This window comes from Callithrix jacchus, chromosome 7 (genome assembly GCF_049354715.1).
Source record: "Callithrix jacchus isolate 240 chromosome 7, calJac240_pri, whole genome shotgun sequence".
NCBI classification, from domain to species: Eukaryota; Metazoa; Chordata; class Mammalia; order Primates; family Cebidae; genus Callithrix; species Callithrix jacchus.
Window position 1 is genome coordinate 68,575,264 of NC_133508.1, and position 16,715 is coordinate 68,591,978.

A 16,715-nucleotide genomic window follows, 5' to 3' on the forward strand; every position below is an offset into this window, starting at 1 on the left:
AGGACAAATTTTTTTTTTTTTTTTTTGAGACCGAGTTTCCCTCGTTACCCAGGCTGGAGTGCAATGGCACAATCTCAGCTCACCGCAACCTCCACCTCCTGGGTTCAGGCAATTCTCCTGCCTCAGCCTCCTGAGTAGCTGGGACTACAGGCACGCGCCACCACGCCCAGCTAATTTTTGTATTTTTAGTAGAGATGGGGTTTCACCATGTGGTCAGGCTGGTCTCAAACTCCTAACCTTGTGATCTGCCCACCTTGGCCTCCCAAAGTGCTGGGATTACAGGCGTGAGCCACTGTGCCCAGCCAGAACAAAATACTCTTAAATGAAAATAACCATTGAGCAGAATTCAAAATGTTACGGGGTATACTGCAGAATTTGTCTGAATGTTTAAGGTGAAAGACCAACATTTCAAAGAAGTTTCTCTTGGCCAGGCGCGGTGGCTCAAGCCTGTAATCCCAGCACTTTGGGAGGCTGAGGTGGGTGGATCACAAGGTCAAGAGATCGAGACCATCCTGGCCAACATAGTGAAACCCCGTCTCTACTAAAAATACAAAAATTAGCCGGACATGATGGCGCGTGCCTGTAGTCCCAGCTACTCAGGAGGCTAGGCAGGAGAATCACTTGAACCTGGGAGGCGAGGTTGCAGTGAGCCGACATCAGGCCATTGCACTCCAGCCTGGGTAACAAGAGTGAAACTCTGTCTCAAAAAAAAAAGAAGTTTCTCTTGCTGTCTTACATTCCAGACCCCACACACAGTCTCACACACTACCTGTCTGGCACAACATTCATCTTCTCTGCCTCTGGGGTTACTGGGCAGAAAAACTTAAGAAGCATTTATGCAAGTACAAGTCCTGAGGCCTCATTAAAGGTGTTTACAAAGATACCCACAACATTTTCCGAGTACCAAAGGCAGGTTTCAAAAATATTGCCCCCAAAAAAACCATTGCCAAAAATGTGAACAGTGGTTATTTCAGACCATGAGATTTCAGATCTTTCTCATCTTCTTGGTATTTTTTTTTTTTTTTTTTTGAGATGGAGTTTTGCTCTTGTTGTCCAGGCTGGAGTGCAATGGCCTGATGTCTGCTTACTGCAACCTTGCCTCCCAGGTTCAAGCGATCTCCTGCCTAGCCTCCTGAGTAGCTGGAACTACAGGCACATGCCACCATGTCCAGCTAATTTTTGTATTTTTAGTAGAGACGGGGTTTCACTATGTTGGCCAGGATGGTCTCGATCTCTTGACCTCATGATCCATCTGCCTCAGCCTCCCAAAGTGTTGAGATTACAGACATGAGCCCCTGCGCCCAGCCTCTTCTTGGTACTTTTATGTATTATTTGAATATTTTATAATGTGCATACATTATATTTATGAGGAAAAAAAGTGAAGCAGTTTTCATGGGGAGTCCACCTTAATTTTACTTTCTCTTATATCATCCTCAAATCACATTCGATCACATTTCCTCTTACATACCTTCCTTCTTCAGAAAGAGGAGAATTCACCTGGCTGCCCGGGCCTCTGGGACCTTACTCCAGACAGACACTCCATTGTGCAGAAAGGGCCTTTCCTGAGCCTGGCAGAAACGCTAGGCAGCTCACTACTGTCCTCTTGTGGTCAGAACAGGTCGGAGCTTGATCTCGCAAAACAGCTCATCCAGTCTACTCTGAAAGCCAAAGTCACCCCCAGAAGTGTCACCTCTGGCTACCCCCGCAGTTAATCCGCTGTACACCAGCATCAGTAGCTCAGCACCGCATCCCAAAACGGGCCATAATCAAGGCTTAACAGCCTGAGCCTAAAGCCTGCAAATCTACCTAAACGATGTTGTCTACTCCAAGCCAGAGAGTTTCGGGAGACACTCTTTTCTAACAGCTAGAGCAAGTGATGGAGAGCTTTCCTGACCACTAGAGAGAGCATTCATGGTCAGAACTTGGGGTTTAAGGCTGCAGAGAAGACAAAGTTGCAGGAAAACAACAACAATCATCCTAATAAATCTTAAAAGCCCTTGTGCTTGAATGGTTCTTTTTACTTTTCAAAGTATTTCCCAAGGCAATTTGGCATGTCCAGAGAAATTCACACAAGGACATTTGCTGCAAAAGATTTGCTGCAGCAAAAGACAATTTAGGCTGGGCGCCTGTAATTCCGCCACTTTGGGAGGCCGAGGCAGGTGGGTCACGAGGTCAGGAGCTTGAGACAAGCCTGGCCAACATGGTGAAATCCTGTTTCTAGTAAAAATAGAAAAAAAAAAAAAATTAGCTGGGTATGGTGGCAGGCACCTGTAATCCCAGCTACTTGGGAGGCTGAGGTGAGAGAATCACTTGAACCCAGAAGGCAGAGGTTGTAGTGCCACTGCACTCCAACCTGGGAGACAAGAGAGAAACTCTGTTTCAAAACAAACAAAAAAGACAATCTAAACATCCTTCAATAGGACAGCCATTTGCAAAAATGGAATAAATAGTATGCAGCTGTTTAAAAGAATGAAGTAGGCTGGTATGAGTAGAGTAGTATTTACAACTAATTGATCAGTTACAGAAGTCTTTATTCCTTTTCCACTCCCACGCCTTCACTTGACTAGCCTGAAAAAAAAAAAAAAATAGGTCAGGCTCACAGCTGAAATCCCATCACTTTGGAGGCCAAGGTAGGTGGACTGCGTGCACTCAGGAATTTGAGACAAGGCTGGGCGATGCAAAAGTTCTTCTCTACAAAAAAGTACAAAAAATTCGCTGAGGCGGGGTGGTTTGCACCTGTAGTCCCAGCTACTCGGGAGGCTGAAGTAGGAGGATCACTTGAGCCAGAGAGGTTAACACTGCAGTGAGCTGTGATCACACCACTTTACTCCAGGTTGGGTAACAGAGTAAGACTCTATTTAAAAAAAAAAAAAAAAAAGGCCAAACACAGTTGCTCTCGCTTGAAACCCCAGCACTTTGGGAGGCCAAGGGAGCGGATCACTTGAGGTCAGAAGATCAAGACCAGCCTGGCCAACATGGTGAAACTCCGTCTCTACTAAAAATACAAAAATTAGCTAGGCATGGTGGTGGGCGCCTATACTCCCAGCTACTTGGAGGCTGAGGCAGGAAAATTGCTCAGGAGGTGGAGGTGATAGTGAGTGGAGATCATGCCATTGCACTCCAGCCTGGGCAACAAGAACAAAACTCCATCTCAAAAAAAAAAGATAAACCTAGGATGTGCTGCTATGGAATAATCTTCAAGATTCATTGTTAAGATTGTTTTTAAAAGAAGAAAGAGAAAGAGGAGTCAGGTATGGTGGCTCTCATCTGTAATCCCAGCACTGGAGAGGCTGAGGTGGGAGGATCACCTGAGGTCGAGTTTGAGACCAGCCTGGCCAACATGGAGAAACCCTATCTCTACTAAAAATGCGAAAATTAGCCAGGCGTGGTGGTGGGCGCCTGTAACCCCAGCTACTCAGGAGGCTGAGGCAGGAGAATCCCTTGAACCCGGGAGGTAAAGTTTGCAGTGAGCCAAGATTACGCCATTGCACTCCAGCCTGGGGGACAAGAACAAGACTTCATAAAAAAAAAAAAAAAAAAAAGGAAAGAAAGAAAGAAAGAGAAAGAAAGAAAGAAATTTGTCTGTCTATGTTTATTTTTTTTATTTTTGAGATGGAGTTTTGCTCTTGTTACCCAGGCTGGAGTGCAATGGCACGATCTCTGCTCACTGCAGCCTCTGCCTCCTGGGTTCAGGCAATTCTCCTGCCTCAGCCTCCTGAGTAGCTGGGATTACAGACACACGCCACCACGCCCAGCTAATTTTTTGTATTTTTAGTAGAGACGGGGTTTCACCATGTTGACCAGGATGGTCTCGATCTCTTGACCTCGTGATCCACCTGCCTCGGCCTCCCAAAGTGCTGGGATTACAGGCTTGAGCCACCGCGCCCAGCCTATCTACGTTTAAAATAAGATTTTTTTTTAAAAGATGGGGTTTCACCATGTTGGCCAGGCTGGTCTCGAACTCCTGACCTCAGGTGATCCACTTGCCTCCCTTCCAAAGTGCTGGAATTACAGGCATGAGTCACCATGCCCAGCCTAAAATAAGAATTTGTATAACTGTAGATATATGTATTTAGATATGTATAGAATACATTGGAAGGAATCAGGTGGGCACGGTGACCAAACCGAGGCAGGAGCTTTGGTGAGCTGAGATCATGCCACTGCACTCCAGCCTGGTGACAGAGCAAGATTCTGTCTCAAAAAAAAAAAAAAAAAAATACATTGGAAGGAAACACCTCCAATAATGGCTGCCTCTGAGCATGGAGGTAAGAGGGCATGGCAGTAGGAAGGAGAACTACTTTCTACTGGATATCCCTGTGTACTGAGGCAGGTGGATCACTTGAGACCAGGAGTTCAAAATCAGCCTGGGTGATAAATGAAAACTTGTAGTTACATAAAAAAAACTTTTTTTTTTGAGTGGGACAGAGTGTCACTCTGTCACCCAGGCTGGAGTGCAATGGTGCTATCTTGGCTCACTGCAACCTTCACCTCCTGGGTTCAAGCAATTCTCTGCCTCAGCCTCCCAAAGAGCTGGGATTACAGGTGCCTGCCACCACACCCGGCTAATTTTTATATTTTTAGTAGAGATGGGGTTTCACCATCTTGGCCTGGCTGGTCTTGAACTCCTGACCTCGTGATCCACCCACCTTGGCCTCCCAAAGTGCTGGGATTACAGGCATGAGCCACCAAACCTCAAGCTACTTAAAAAATTTTAAATTAGCTGGGTGTTTACTCCTGTAGTCTTGGCTCCTTGGGAGATTTTGGGGGAAGGATGGCTTAAGCTTGGGAAGTTGAGGCTGCAGTGAGCCAAGATTGCCCCACTGCACTCCAGGCTGGGTGACAGAGCAAGGCTCTGTCTCAAAAATTAATAAACAAACAAATAAATAACAAAATTTAGACACTGAAAACTAAAAATGTTAAATGACTTTTTGTCTGGTTTTTTTTTGTTGTTGTTGTTGTTTGGTTGGTTTTTTTTTTTACTTTTTTTTTTTTTTTAAGAGATAGGGTTTTTCCATGTTGGCCAGGCTGGTCTCGAACTCCTGACCTTAGGTGATCCACCCACGTCAGCCTCCCAAAGTGCTGGGATTACAGGCGTGAGCCACCGCACCCGGCGTGGTTGGTTGGTTTTTTAGACAAGGTCTCACTCTGTTGCCCTGGCAATCACGGCTCACTGCAGCCTCTACCTCCCAGACTCATGAGATCCTCCAACCTCAGCTTTGCAAGTAGTTGGGACTACAGGTGTATGCCACCACACCTGGCTAATTTTTTCCATTTTTTGTAGAGACAGAGTCTCACTATGTTGCCCAGGCGGGTCTTAAACTCCTGAGTGCAAATGATCTCCACTTGCTTCCACCTCCCAAAGTGCTAGGATTACAGGCATGAGCCACTCCTAGCCTGTGGAAAGAAATTTAATAAGACCTAAATAAATGGGAAGACAACCATGTTCCTATATTGGAATGAACAGATGGCATTCTGGGGAGTAAGATGGCAATACTCCCCAAACTGATCTACATTTTCAGTGCAATTCTTATCAAAATTTCAGCTGGTGTTTTTTTTTTTTTTTTGCACAAATTACCAAGCTGATCCTAAAATTCATATGGAAATGCAAGGGACACAGAATAGTCAAAATAATCTTGAAAAAAAATAGTTGGAGGACTCAGTGATTTCAAAACTTATACATAGCTAAAGACAATCTGGTACTGGCATAAGAATAAATATATAGGCTGGACACGAAGGCTCACACCTGTAATCCCAGCACTTTGGGAGACTGAGGCAGGCGGATCACCTGAGGTCAGGAGTTCGAGACCAGCCTAGCCAATATGACAAAACCCCATCTCTACAAAAAATACAAAAATTAGACAGGTGTGGTAGTATTTGCCTGTAGTCCCAGCTACTCCTGAGGCTGAGGTGGGAGAAAAGCTTGAACCTGGAAGGTGGAATTTGCAGTGAGCCACGATCTCACTATTGCACTTCACCCTGGGCAACAGAGTAAGACTGTCTCAAAAAAAAAAAAAAAAAAAAGAATAAAAGAATAAATATATAGATTAATGGAATAGAACAAAGTCCAGAAATCCTTACACTTATGGTCAATTAATTTTGAACAAGTGTGTGAAGACAATAACTGGATATTCACATGCAAAAAAATGAAAATGAACCACTACTCACACTATATAAACAATTTAATAAAAAATGTACCATAGATCTAAATGTAACAGCTAAAAACTATATAAACAATTTAATAAAAAATGTACCATAGATCTAAATGTAAGAGCTAAAAAAACATAATACTCCTAGAAGAAAACATAGGAATCAATCTTCATGACATTGGATTCATCAATGATTTCTTAGATACAATACCCAAAAGCAGAGACAACAAAAGAAAAAAATAGATAGCCTGGTGTGGTGGCTCATGCCTGTAATCCAAGCACTTTGGAGGCCAAGGAGGACAGATCACCTCCTGAGGTCGGGAGTTCAAGACCAGCCTGACCAACACGGTGAAACCCTTTTTTTTTTTTTTTTTTTTTTTTTTTCCTTTGAGACAGAGTTTCGCTCATTACCCAGGCTGGAGTGCAATGGCGCAATCTCGGCTCACCGCAACCTCCCCCTCCTGGGTTCAGGCAATTCTCCTGCCTCAGCCTCCTGGGTAGCTGGGACTACAAGCACACGCCACCATGCCCAGCTGATTTTTAAATAGGCCAGGCGAGGTGGCTCAAGCCTGTAATCCCAGCACTTTGGGAGGCCGAGGCAGGTGGATCACGAGGTCAAGAGATCGAGACCATCCTGGTCAACATGGTGAAACCCCGTCTCTACTAAAAATACAAAAAATTAGCTGGGCATGATGGCGCGTGCCTGTAATCCCAGCTACTCAGGAGGCTGAGGCAGGAGAATTGCCTGAACCCAGGAGGCGGAGGTTGCGGTGAGCTGAGATTGCGCCATTGCACTCCAGCCTAGGTAACAAGAGCGAAACTCCATCTCAAATATATATATATATATATAATAAAGAAAAAAATAGATAAATTGGACTTTGTAAACAGTAAAAACTTTTGTGTTTCAAAGGACACCATCTCTTTTTTTTTTTTTTGAGACAGTCTTGCTCTGTTGATCAGACTGGAGGGCAATGGCGTGATCTCAGGTGCAACCTCCAGCTCCCAGGTTCAAGCGATTCTCCTGCCTCAGCCTCCTGAGTAGCTGGGATTACAGGCATGCACCACCACACCAAGAAAATTATTTTGTATTTTTAGTAGAGATGGGATTTCACTACTGTTGTTCAATCTGGTCTCGAACTCCCGACCTCAGGTGATCCACCCACCTCAGCCTCCCAAAGATCTGGGATTACAGGCATGAGGCACCACATCTAGCCAGTTTTTTTGTTTTTTTTTTTAATTAATTTTTTTTTTTTTCAACACAGGGTCTCACTCTGTCACCTAGGCTGGAGTGCAGTGGCAGGATCTCAGCTCATGCAACCTCTGCCTCCCAGGTTCAAGCGATCCTTCCACCTCAGCCTTCTGAGTAGCTGGGTCTACAGGCTATGCCATGGTGCCTGGCTAATTTTTGTATGTTTTACAGAGATGGGGTTTCGCTAGGTTGCCCAGGCTTGTCTCAAACTCCTGAGCTCAAGTAATTCGCCCATTTCTGCCTCCCAAGGTGTTGGGATTACAGGCAGGGGCCATCGCATCCAGCCAATAAAGCTGTTTTGTTGTTGTTGTTGTGTTTGTTTGTTTTAAAGGGTGGGGGATTGTTAGACGGAAAATATCCCTATCTTTCCCTTCCATGGGAAAAGCATCCATGGTGTGACACTCCTGGCTTCTCTCTGCTTCCCCTAAAAGAGGCAAGTGACTTAATCCATCCATGACTTTGTGATAAAGAACTGGTATGTGCAGCTCCACACACCCCTCTCCCATAAAGGATGCATTCTGCCTGTCCCTGAATGCCTTAAGTTCTGCTTCATCGGGCGCTGCCTGTGAACACATGGTTAAGCTGATGCAATTCTGGGGTCAGTACTTGGAAGTGTACCTATTGACAGACATAGGTCACTCTCTCTAATATCAGCTTTATCAATCATAAGGCTGCTATTTTGGTTTTCATATGTCTTATTTCTTATTTCTCAAATGTTCCTAGTTTTTTCAAGCAAACAGCATACTACTTATAGACTGCTCTTCCAAGAATCCCCACAGCACTGAGAGCCTGATATGAGTGCCACCAAAGAGCCACACGTATGCCACAGACAGGCTTACTTTGGAGAGGTAGCATGGAACAATTAAATGAGTCAACAGACCTCATTTCTTCTTCTAAATTCATTTATTCATGCATGTATTGAACAAACATGAGTCAAGCACTGAGGATGTGCCAGTCATTGTTAAAGGAGCGGGAGATTCAGCTGTGAACAAACCTGCTCAAAATTCTGCCTTGGTGGGGCGTACATTTTAGTGGGACTGACAATAAGCCAGGATACGTGGTATTTTAGGTGTTAATACATCCTAAGGAGAAATAAATAACACAGGGAAGGAAAATAGGAAATATCAGTGGGGGGTGTGAAATTTTAGACAGGGTGTCCAGGAAAGGCCTCATTAAGAAGGTGCCATTAAAGACCTGAAAGAAATATGGAAGCAAGTCATGGGTATTTGAAAATAAAAATTCCAGGCCAAATAAGTACCACACGTAAAGGCTCTGAGGGGAGAGTGTGTGCTTTGAAGAAAAGTATGTGTAGCAGAGTGATGGCAGGTGGAGAGGCTGGAAAACAAGGAAAGAGATGTCTTAAGAAGCCAGTTTAGGCCAGGCACGATGGCTGACGCCTGTAATCTCAGCAGTTTTGGAGGCCGAGGCGGACAGATTAGGAGGTCAGGAGTTCGAGACCAGCCTGGCCAACAAGGTGAAACCCCATCTCTGCTAAAAATACAAAAATTAGCTGGGCGTGGTGGCACACACCTGTCATCCCAGCTACTTGGGAGGCCGAGGCAGAAAAATTGCTTGAGCCTGGGAGGCAGAGGTCACAGGAGCTGAGATTGTGCTACTACAGCTGAGCCAGGCACAGTGACTCACACTTGTAATCCCAGCACTTTGGGAGCCCAAGGTGGGAGGATCACTTGAGTCCAGGGTTTTGAGACCACCCTAGGCAACATAGCATGGCCTCATTTCTACAAATACATTTTAAAAATTAGCTTGGTGGCACGCACCTGTTGTCTCGGGAGGCTGAGGTAGGAGGACTGCTTGAGCCCAGTCAGTTTAGACTGCAGAGAGCTGTGACTGCACCACTGCATTCCATCCAGGGTGACAGAGTGAGACTCCATCTCAAAAAAAAAAAAAAAAATGCCAGTTCAGGTAACACCTTGTAGCTCAGGGTAAGCACTTTGACTTGGACTCATCCATTCACCCACTGCAGTGCTTCAGGCAGAAGGGTGACATACCTGAATCTGCTGAGAGCAGATTAGAGGAGGCAAAGGCAGAAACCCGGAGAACAGTGAGGAGGCTGCTGGTGTCTTAGGCCAGAATGGGAACAGGTGAGAGAGTTGGAAGGGGTCAATTCTGGCGATATTTTGAAGGTAGACCTCACTAAGTGTATTGGTGGATTGAAGGTAGGGTGTTTGAGAAAGAGAGAAGTTAAGGATAGCTCAAGGTTTGTGGCCTGAGCAATTGAAAGATGCAGTGGCAATTAACTGAACAGGTTAGGGGTCAGGGAGTGGATACCAGGAACTCAGTCCTGGACATAATAAGTTTGAGGTGCCCATTGGACTTTTTTTTGAGACGGAGTCTCAACTCTGTAACCCCAGCTAGAGGGCAGTGGCATGATCTCAGCTCATTGCAATCTCTGCCTCCCGGGTTCAAGAGATTCTCTTGCCTCAGCCCCCCGAGTAGCTGGGATTACTAGTGCCTGCCACTATACTCGGCTAATTTTTTGTATTTTTTAGTAGAGATGAGGTTTCACCATGTTGGCCAGGCTGGTCTCAAACTCCTGACCTCGTGATTCACCCACCTCGGCCTCCCAAAGTGCTGGGATTACAGGCATGAGCCACCACGCCCAGACGCCCATGGACATTTAAGGGGATATGTCAAAGAGGCAATTGGTCATACCAGTCTCGAGTTTAAGAGAGAGGTCAAGCTGCTTATTAGCTTACCTTTTAGCCACTTGCTATCCCTGTGACCTCACACCAAATCACACTTGCCTCTTATATCAAATAGAGAGAAAAACAATAGCTATGATACAAGGTTGTTGTGAGGATTAAACCTGATGATTAGTTAAGCAGTGGTTCACCAGAGGCTCTGAATAAATTATCACTATTAAGTTCAATTAAACATACAGGTGGGGTGGGATGGCTCGCAATCCCAGCACTTTGAGAAGCTGAGGCAAGTGGATCACTTGAGGCCAGGAGTTCGAGACCAGCCTGGCCAACATGGTGAAACGCCGTCTCGTTTTTATAAAAATATAAAAACTACCCAGGCCTGGTGGCATGCACCTGTAATCCCATCTACTCAGGAGGCTGAGGCAGGAGAATCACTTGAACCCGGGAGATGGAGGTTACAGTGAGCTAAGATCGTGCCACTGCACTCCAGCCTGGGCAAGACAGCAATACCCCATCTCAAAAAAATAATTAATTAATTAATTAAAAATTAGCTGAATGTGGGTCGGGCGCAGTGGCTTACACCTGTAATCCCAGCACTTAGGGAGGCCAAGGCAGGAGGATCAAGAGGTCAAGAGATTTGAGACCTCCTGGCCAACAGGAGGTCTCAGGGGTAAAACCCCGTATCTACTAAAAATACAAAAATTAGCTGAGCATAGTGGCACGCACCTGTAATCCCAGCTCCTCAGAAGGCTGAGGCAGGAGAATTGCTTGAACCCAGGAGGCAGAGGTTGCGGTGAGCCGAGATCGTGCTACTGCACTCCAGCCTGGCAACAGAGAGAGACTCTGTCTCAAAAAAAAAAAAATTAAGCTGAGTGTGGTGCTGCATGCCTGTAGTCCAGGCTGTTTGGGAGGCTGAGGTGGGAGGGTTGCTTGAGCCCAGGAGGCAGAGGTTGCAGTGAGCCGAGATCCTGCCTCTGCACTTCACTCTGGGTGACAGAGACTCTGTCTCTCAACAAAACAAAACAAAACGTGTTACTTGCTGGAAACCTGAAAATGAAAGATTTTGTTCCTACCCTCACTCCCAATGTAGAAAACTTAGTCAAGGCTTTCAACAAACTCTCAGGTAACAGCACCCATTTGGGAAAATCAGTAGATCCTGGTATCTGACTGGACAGAGAATAAGGGAAGAGTCAAAGACAATGGACAGTTGGTCTCAGGATGGAAACCATCCAGAAGATTAGGGGACAAACCAGAAGGTATACCTGGTCCTCACTCCAGCTTGCCGGGCAACCTTGGACTCATGACCCTTTCCCCCACCCACTGTCAGCCTCTCACTTCCCCAGTAGGGTGAATCCCAGTGCCCTGGAGATTTTTTTTTTTTTTTTTTTTTGAGACACAGTTTTGCTCTTGATGCCCAGGTTAGAGTGCAATGGTGCCATCTTGGCTCACCAAAAGCTCTACTTCCCAGGTTCAAGAGATTCTTCTCCCTCAGCCTCCCTAGTAGCTGGGATTATAGGCACATGCCACCATGCCTGGCTAATTTTGTATTTTTTAGTAGAGAAAGGGTTTCTCCATTTTGGTCAGGCTAGTCTCAAACTCCTGACCTCAGGTGATTCGCCTGGCTCAGCCTCCCAAAGTGCTGGGATTACAAGCATGAGCCACCTGGGCCAGCCACCCTGGAGATGTTTTTAAAATGTCCAAAGTTGCTCAGGGGAAAATCACTTGATGCTGTGATGTTAATCACATCACCTCCCAGGCCTGGTTTCCCACCTGCTTCCTCTCACTGAGCCCTTTCTCCCCATAAGGACCTCTCCAGTCACAAGGGCCATGACCCTGATTCTTCTCAGCTTCTAGGCAGCAGGAAAAACAGCTCAAGGACCCTGTGCAACACTGAACAATGAAAACTCTGAAGAAACGCTGGAACCAACATGAAGAGAAAAGTCAGGAAGCATAAAAGGAGAGAAGCTACCACTGAGTTCCTACTGGGCCAGAGGTCATACTACATGTTTTCAGGAGTGAGAGGCTGTTGCAAGATTTAAATATGTGTCCACACAACGTTTGGCTCAGGGGCTGGCACACAGTATGTGCACAAAGAGTACAATAAATGTCTGCTGTACTATTTGTATTACATTTCTTTTTTTTTTTTTTTTTGAGACGGAGTTTCGCTCTTGTTACCCAGGCTGGAGAGCAATGGCGTGATCTCGGCTCACCGCAACCTCCACCTCCTGGGTTCAGGCAATTCTGCCTCAGCCTCCCGAGTAGCTGGGATTACAGGCATGAGCCACCATGCCCAGCTAATTTTTTGTATTTTTAGTAGAGACGGGGTTTCACCTTATTGACCAAGATGGTCTTGATCTCTTGACGTCGTGATCCACCCACCTCGGCCTCCCAAAATGCTGGGATTATAGGCTTGAGCCACCGCGCCCGGTCCTAAGTATTACATCTCTTTTAATCCTCACAACAACCTGTAAGTTAGTCTCCAACTGAGAAGCAGTTTGGTAGAGACAGGTGTGTTCTTCTATCAAACAAATCTGGGTTCAAATTCTAGCTCTGCTGTGTCTAGGCTTTTGTAGCCCTAAGAAAGTAACTTTACTTTTTTTTTTTTTTTTTTTTTTGAGATGGAGTTTCGCTCTTGTCGCCCAGGCTGGAGTGCAAAGGCATGTTCTCAGCTCACTGCAGCCTCCACCTCCGGGGTTCAAGGAATTCTCCTGCCTCAGCCTCTCGAGTGGCTGGGATTACAGGTGCCCGCCACTATGCCTGGCTAATTTTTGTATTTTTAGTAGAGACAGAGTTTTGCCATGTTGGCCAGGCTGGTCTCAAACTCCTGACCTCAGGTGATCCACCTGCCTCTGCCTCCCAAGGTACTGGGATTACAGGCACGAGCTACTGCGCCCAGCCCACTTTACTTTTCTGAGTCTTGGTTTGCACATCTGCAAGGAGGAGGGAAACACTGGTATCTACCAAACAAAGATTCATCTAAAACCTTCCGTCGCCGGGAGTGGTGGCTCACATCTGTAATCCTAGCACTTTGGAAAGCCAAGGCGGGCAGATCATGAGGTCAGGAATTCAACCAGCCTGGCCAACATGGTGAAACCTCATCTCTACTAAAAATACAAGAAATGTTGGCTCTTAGTGTGTGCGCTTGCAAGTGTGTCGCTCTCTGCTCCAGGCGTCCAGGTGTCGGCCGCAATCTCTGCACTGGGATGAGCCGGGCTCCCGGTGGAAGCAAGGGAACCCAGCTGCAGCAGCCATGGCCAGTACAATGGTAGCAGTTGGACTGACCATTGCAGCTGCAGGATTTGCAGGCCGTTATGTTTTGCAAGCATGAAGCATATGGAACCTCAAGTAAAACAAGTTTTTCAAAGTCTACCAAAATCTGCCTTCAGTGGTGGCTATTACAGAGGCAGGTTTGAACCCAAAATGACAAAACGGGAAGCAGCATTAATACTAGGTATAAGCCCTACTGCCAATAAAGGGAAAATAAGAGATGCTCATCGACAAATTATGCTTTTAAATTATCCTGACAAAGGAGGATCCCCTTATATTGCAGCCAAAATCAATGAAGCTAAAGATCTACTAGAAGGTCAAGCTAAAAAATGAAGTAAATGTATCATGAATGTTAAGTACATATTACTTTATGTATATGAGTGTTAACTTTTTGTAATAAAATGCCTCAGAGTTACACTTTAAAAAAAAATATACAAGAAATTAGCCAGGTGTGGTGGCGGGCACCTGTAATACCAACTACTTGGGAAGCTGAAGCAGGAGAACTGCTTGAACTCTGGAGGCAGAGGTTGCAATAAGCCGGCCGCGCCACTGCACTCCAGCCTGGGTGACAGAGCAAGACTGTCTCAAAAAAAAAAAAAACCCTCAGTAGGGCCTGGCACACAATAACTGCTCAATAATCATTAGTCTTAGTAGTATTAGAAGAAAAAACACAGAAGTTCCAGAGGCTAGGTCATTTATCCAACTTCACACAGGCAAGTAGAATAGACTTATGAAGACTGGGCTCCATGGCTCAGGCCTGTAATCCCAGCACTTTGGGAGGCTGAGATGGGCAGATCACTTGAGATCAGTAGTTTGAGACCACCCTGGCCAACATAGTGAAACACCGTCTCTACAAAAATTAGCCACATGTGGTGGCAGGCACCTGTAGTCTCAGCTCTTTGGGAGACTGGGGCATGAGAATTGCTTGAACCCGGGAGGTAGAGGTTGCAGTGAGCCAAGATCATTCCACTGCACTCCTGGGCAACAGAGCAAGACTCTGTCTCAAAAAAAGAAAAAAAAAGGCTGGGCTCCATGGCTCACGTCTGTAATCACAACACTTTGGGAGGCCGAGGCGGGTAGATCACAAGGTCAGGAGATTGAGACCACCCTGGCCAACATGGTGAAACCCTGTCTCTACTAAAAATACAAAAATTAGCTGGGCGTGGTAGCGTATGCCTCTAATCCCAGCTACTCAGAAGGCTGAGGCAGGAGAATACCTTGAGCTAGGGAGTCAGAGGTTAGAGTGAGCCAAGATCTCACCACTGCACTCCAGCCTGGGTAAGAATGAGACTCTGTCTAAAAAAAAAAAATAGACTCATGGTTTGGGCCTACTCAGCATCTGTGCCTTCTCTTCTGGTGAGAAAATCTTGAAATTTTTGGGAGAATTGCCTTCCCCTACTATCAGGCCTGTTGACTTAGGTGGGGTTAACACACCTCTTCCAAGCTACAGAGGCAAGAAGATGTGACCCACATGGGGCCAGTTATGTGTTCCATCCCTCTGGTCACAGTGACTGGTTTGAGGGTACCCTTATGACTCATGCCAAGTCTATGAGAACACTGGAAGTTTTGTCAGATCAACTGGGAAGTAAATAAACCTTTCTTTTTTGTTGGGGTTTTTTTTGGGGGGGGGAGGATTTTTTTGTTTGCTTTTTTTTTTTTTTTTTTTTTTAGGTGGAGTGCAGTGGTGTGATCTTGCTCACTGCAACCTCCGCCTCCTAGGTTGAAGCAATTCTCCTGCATCAGCCTCCTGAGTAGCTGAGACTACATGCATCTGCCACCACACCTGGGTAATTTGTGTATTTTTAGAAGAGATGAGGTTTCACCATTTTGGCCAGGCTGGTCTCAAACTCTTGACCTCAGGTGATCCACTCACCTCGGCTTCCCAAAGTGCTGAGATTACAGGCATGAGCCACCTGTTTGCTTTTTGAGACAGGGTTTCCCTCTGTCACCCAAGCTGGAATGCAGTGGTGCAATCACATCTCACTGCTGCCTCGACCTCTCAGGCTCAGGTGTTCCTCCTGCTACCTTCAGCCTCCTAAGTAGCTGGGACTACAGGCATGTGCCATTACACCTGGCTAATTTTTGTATTTATTGTAGAGATGGGGTTTCGCCATGTTGCTCAGGCTGATCTCGAGTTCCAGGGTTCAAGCAATCCACCCACCTCAGCCTCCCAAAATGCTAGGATTACAGGTGTAAGCCACTGCACCCAGCCTGAAATGAACCTTTCTTTGGAGTTGACACTGGGAGGATATAAGCTTGGAGCTGCTGGAAGTTGCTAGATAGAGAGCATACCCAAATGCAAAGCACAACCAGAGGAACTAGAGCTGAAGGAGAGAAAGAAACTGAAGCTGCCAACTCTAAGCTCTTGCCTAAACTCTTTTTTTTTTTTTTGAGACAGAAATTCGTTCTTGTAGCCCAGGCAGGAGTGCAATGGTGTGATCTAAGCTCAAGGCAACCTCTGCCTCTTGGGTTCAGGCGATTCTCCTACCTCAGCCTCCCAAGTAGCTAGGATTATAGGGATGTGTCATCATGCCTGGCTAATTTTGTATTTTTTTAGTAGAAACAGGGTTTTTCCACGTTGGTCAGGCTGGTCTTGAACTCCTGACCTCAGGTGATCCGTCCACCATAGGCTCCCAAAGTGCTGGCGTTACAGGCCTGAGCCACTGCACCCGGCCTTTTTTAATTTTTATTTTTTTAGATGGAGTTTTGCTCTGTTGCCCAGGCTGGAGTGCAGTGGCATGATCCTGGCTCACTGCAACCTCTGCCTCCTGGGTTCAAGCAATTCTCCTGCCTCAGTCTCCCAAGTAGCTGGGACTACTGGCACGCACCACCATGCCCAGTTAATTTTTTGTATTTTTAGTAGAGACGGCATTTCACCATGCTGACCAGGCTGGGCTTGAACTCCTGATCTCGTGATCTGCCCACCTCGGCCTCCCAAAGTGCTGGGATTACAGGAATGAACCACCTCACCTGGCCTTGCCTAAACTCTTGAACAGACAAGTCTAATGTCTGTACATCAAGTTTCAAGTACATAAAGCAATAATGAGACAGTAATTCTCTCTCCCTTGACAACCAAAGAATCCTTATTTGGCAAATGTATCAGTTAGGTCCCAAGTGAAAACAGATGACACACTCAAATTAGAATAATTTGAAGAGGGTTTATTTATGATGGTATGAGCCGGTGCAGAGAAACCATAGGGATAGTACAGTGACCCAGGGCTAGCAACACTGGAGGAACTGTTACCCACCTTAGGCCTGAAGGGACAGGTGAGGGAGGGAGTTTTGGAAAAGAGACCTCCTTAAGAAGAGCTGTGACTGCCCATCAAGGATACCTGTCAACCTGTGGAGGGAGCAAGGGAATAACTACCCAACCTCTCTCCTGGCCCCTCA

The 16,715-nt window shown here is 46.0% G+C and overlaps 1 pseudogene; it reads left to right on the forward strand.

Annotated features, from left to right (window-relative positions):
• Positions 1–13,269: 13,269 nt before the first annotated feature.
• On the forward strand, positions 13,270–13,670 carry LOC100414052 (mitochondrial import inner membrane translocase subunit TIM14 pseudogene; annotated as a pseudogene).
• The last annotated feature ends 3,045 nt before the right edge of the window (positions 13,671–16,715 follow it).